This window comes from Bactrocera latifrons, unplaced genomic scaffold (genome assembly GCF_001853355.1).
Source record: "Bactrocera latifrons isolate USDA-ARS-PBARC rearing strain unplaced genomic scaffold, ASM185335v1 scaffold_162, whole genome shotgun sequence".
Lineage (NCBI taxonomy): Eukaryota > Metazoa > Arthropoda > Insecta > Diptera > Tephritidae > Bactrocera > Bactrocera latifrons.
Genome location: NW_017535097.1, coordinates 635,158 through 640,027, shown reverse-complemented (window position 1 = coordinate 640,027; position 4,870 = coordinate 635,158). Strand labels below are relative to the sequence as shown.

The following is a 4,870-nucleotide window of genomic DNA, read 5'->3' as shown; positions in this document are numbered from 1 at the left end:
GAATTTCATAATGTCTGCATTTCAAGCGCGTTCACTTAACATATTTATATATGTATGTACATATACATATGTGCGCTTAAATATTAAGCGTAGCATTTGCATTTAGGCGCTCAACGTTTTCTAGTCCTGCAGAAGAATAAATTCATACATACGCAATGGAAAAATGGTAGATACTAACGAACACTGATTGTTAACCCTATGAAAAGGCAAATACTAGTACCGTGTACAAACACACATACAATTATGTCTATATAATATGCACATCCACATTTGTGAGTTGAGCCTTGTGACCCAAGTAATGTAAAACTTGTGCCATTTGAAATTTGTGTGTCTTCGTGCTTGTTTGGTTTTCGCATTTCATATTACAATTTTTCGTTTTGAATAATTTACTTATTTTATATTTTCGYGTCAAATTGTTACTTCTTGGAACCAATAATGGAATAGAGTTTCGGCGCGCCAGATAGTCACATCGATCGCATTATAAAATATGCAAAAGTATGCCATAAACTTGCAAAAGTCGCCTAAATGTATGCAATAACTTTATGCTTAAACACCGCTTGTGTGAGCACTAGTGCAGCTGGTCTAAGTATCAGTGTTAGTCGGCTAACCGGCAAAGTGTGGTGAAACAAGTTGAAAGTTTAATTCAATATTAGTAGGCCAGCTTGGCCTGTACCACATGTATACTTACATGAAGAAAACTTGAAAACGGAAATGTAAATTCTTGCATACTCTTCATGCATACTCATTGAATTGTGTGAGTTGAGAGATTGAGCAATGTTACTGGCTTAGTTTTGCTGATGTAGAGACGAATAGAATTGTATAAATTAGAAATTCTTATTTCTTCTGGAAGAGCAAAGCGGCTTAACTGCCCAAAATTTGGGTGTTGCCTATCGTGATAAAGCTTCATAGTTTTGCTGGTTCAAAGTTTGTCCCAAATAAGAAGCACCAAATCATTTATGGAATAGAATTAATTAAAACAATAATAATAACTCTCGCTTTTATATTCATTTATATTCATTTATATACATATATGAATAAATATTTTTGGCGACTAAATTAAACTTGCTGAATATCCTTCAGCGGGTTGTCAAAATCCATTTTCCAATTTCGAAACTAACACACCAAGCGTTTATCACACCAATATTCCAACGAAACGCTGTGTCATACGTGTGCATGAAAGTCGGTGACATGGCAAACATGCAGGGGTTATGCACACATACACAGACATTTATTAGCATAGACATATTATTAGCTCTACAGCGCAAGTTCATTCAGAGTAAGCGATAGAAAAAAAGCGGAAACACGAAATGAAATTGACGCAAACATACTTATGCACGCTTACATCTATACATAGAGTTCATATATATGAGAGAGACTGTTATATTCGAACCTTGATTATTTTMGCAGGCRGCAGTGGAACTCACTGYACACCATGTCGTATGAGCAACACATATCATATAAGGCGATTGTATGAATGCTCAGTGCATTTTAAGCATAACTTTAAATGCTTCAAACTATTAAACGAATATTTTTAAGAAATAAATTATTAAAGCTTCTTGTTAGAGTGAATAATTATGTATTCGAATTTATGATTTTCAAAATTCAGTTTTCAAAAATTTAAGGCAAAAAATTTCATGTGTTTAAACACGGTTTAAATTGAAAATAAAGCGCTTACTTACCTTGTATCTTACAGCAGAATAACGAACACATGTTCACAATGTACATACTATATATTGATATACTTGAAWTCGACCAGTCAATGAAGCTGCTGAGTTCAGTGGAACATTGTAGCAAGCTGCACGAGCTGCCTGTAAGCGGCCGATAGGCTTGCTTTATTTGCATGTCCCTGGGTATAATTATAACCAGGACATGCACATGCTTCACAACCGCAAGCCAGTAAGTRCCATATTGCCAGCATATTACACAAAGGCTTACGCAYGAAATGRTTTGGCCAAAAACAATTTATATATAGCTATGTGTTTTTGTACGTATATACATATGTGTGTAAGTATTACTGTATAGGCGTAAAGACAATTTGAACCGCCAATCGGTACGAAGGCAATGTTTTTTACGCCACCAAATTCCACTCACCCGACAGATAAGCCCAGACTGTGCACACACTCAAACAAGCAAGAGACAGGCGAATCGCAGGCGAAATTTGCATTTACATATATATACATATATATATGTATATATATAAATATATATTCATGCATGCCACATATGTCGAACTAGACATCCGCTGCTATCATGAACACCACAGGACATCCGTAACCAACAGCTAGCGATTTCACAGCGCACAAGTTTATTAGTTCAGCGGTGACACGCATCCACTGCAATGTGGCTTATGGAACGCAGCTTGCACTGGTAGAGCAAATTCATAGTATTCAAGTCAATATCGTTTTGTGATATTTTGATAACCGATAACTCTTGCTATTATTTTGGACTATTCTTGGTTTGCTTCTCAATTGTAGGTGTGCGCAGCAATTGAGTTCACTATTGGTCAATGCTTCAGTTCATTTTCCATCGAAGTTTCCAGTTTTCTAACCAACATCTACATATGTGATGAGTCCGTTCCCTCCAATATTATTTATTTATAGAGTTATATGAGCATTGTGTAGATTGACTGCAGAGTTGATTCTGAGTACCTAGCATATAAAATTAGACTAGAGCACAGTTGTAAACCGCCCATGCTCAAYCGAAAAATATGCGCTTCTATGAACTTTTGGTTTGGATTGTTGTCCTGGTATATCGCATTTCCTTTGTTTGCTGGTGGTGGTTATTGTTGTTGCCATAACAATTGCTGCATAACTTCATGAATTAATTGCATATTTCTGCGCGCTGCTTGGCCGACATTTGTGTACAGCAGTCGCATGTTTGCCGCCGTCAAAAACGAATGTGACTTCAACGACTCAAAGATGTAGTAGAAACCTCTGAGGTATTTTTTTAATTAAAATGCATATTTTTTTGGCAAAATTATATTTTAGTTGTGAACTACACAATTTTAGCTAACTAAGAAATCAATCAATAGTCACACATTTAAGTAAACAGATGGTTTCACGCCTCAAAAGTCGATTATGCGGAAATTTGCGGAATTATTCCTTGGAAATTCTTGATATGTTTAAAAATATATTTTAAAAATCTATGTTATTTTTTACTTAAAAACAAAAATCGAAATAATTTTAGGAATTTTACATCCGCTTTGGAAACCTTACAGAGCGATGAATCGAACAAGCAGCTGACATATATAAAATATGTATAATGACATAGCAAGGTAGATTTTGAATAGTTAGTGATTTCAAAATATCAAACTTCTTGTATTGAGTTAAATTTTAAATGAAGCGAGCAGAGCTCAGAACCAACAAAGAGAGAAGTGTCCACTCAAAAACGGAACTGGGTTTGTAGGTGACTTCGTTGAAAAGTAGGCAACTGTAAAATCCTTCGCGARCAGTAGTACAACGGAGCTCAGAGAACAAACAAAAATTTATCATAAACAATTGTCATAGCCCATATTAAATGTATATCTTTAATGTTTTCAAACTCGCAGGTAACTTCAGTTRTAAACGCCAATACTGAACTAACTTCTACTTAATTATTTAATTTTTTTTTTGTTAATTACAATTTAACGGCTGCATAATTTYTCGGCCAGCCACTAAATGTGCTCTTATGCTACCTGCCGAAAGCCAAGGCAGCAGAAGCGCGCGTTAGGTAAACTTCATGCTGTGCGTTTTAGCTTCCCCCGAGCGCCGCAATTCGCTTAATTAATGTGGCATTAAATTAAAGCGGCGGTGTTTGGCCTATGCAAGTGCCTGCGAAAATTGTGAAAAATGTTTAACAAAAAAAAAAAAAAACAAAAAACAAAGGCAAAAATTGAAAGGATTGCAGCAGCAGTTAATCATTTTTATGAAAAACTTGTTTTAATTTCGTCCTGCCGGAGGGTGAAGTTTATACCGGTTTGAAAAAAGGATAACTCTGTATATGCTGCGGCAGTTTAGAGAAAGTTTTCCGCAAAAATTTTACCAAAAATATTATTGGGAGAAAGAGCAAATAAGTATAGAATAGCAAGAACAAATATTTCAACAACGCCTGGCTATGCGCTGCGCTGAAAGTGTTTTTCTGTTTTTCACTTTCGCCACAAAAAGTGGCAAAGTTTTTGCTAAAGTTTTTAATCAAATTTTCGTTGATACCAAACAAACGCTGACTGTGAAAATGTCGCTTGGGGCAACATTGTGATTGCCATCAGTGGTGATTTTGGCCTCCCGCAGGTTATCTACAATTACCGATGGGCTTGGTGGCTATTATACGCTTAACTTGCGGTTTCTTGCGCTGACTTTGTTTAATTAGAAATGTGCAACGGATATTGACCGACTTACATTCCGAAGGGGATTAAATTTTTGCCACTTTAGATAAACTTTCACATTCCTGAATTTTTTTTATATATATTAAACAAAGCGGAGGAAACATGATTTAATTTAAAATTTGAGAAAATGTGGCAATTTTTATCAACGCTGAAAAAGTTAAAAAAAAAGAAATGTGAATTAAAAGTTTTTTCCTTAATTTKTGGCGTCTCAAAAATAACAAATTCAAAAATGGAAAAGTTTTAGAATAGTACTTTTTATAATTTTTTATACCTCTATAAATTTGTTTCATTTAGAATTTTAGAAAATAAAGCAATCATCAACTTATATAATACTAAGAAATACACATCTAGATGTGTATAAGAGACAGGTGTGGCAACTTAAGACATTTCATTGATTAATTGACTCTATCGCGAACAAGTAAATTAATGTACTAAATCCATGAGGAAATTTAATTACCAAATTGTATTTAATTTTCGTTCATATTTTGTTTGTCTAGTTATGTACTTAAA

General features: G+C 34.6%; 1 protein-coding gene across 1 annotated transcript in view; it reads right to left on the bottom strand.

Moving 5' to 3' along the window:
• The window catches only part of LOC108966509 (low-density lipoprotein receptor), a gene marked incomplete in the record, with an annotated part of 366,712 nt that overhangs the window by 127,995 nt on the left and 233,847 nt on the right, over nt 1-4,870 (bottom strand).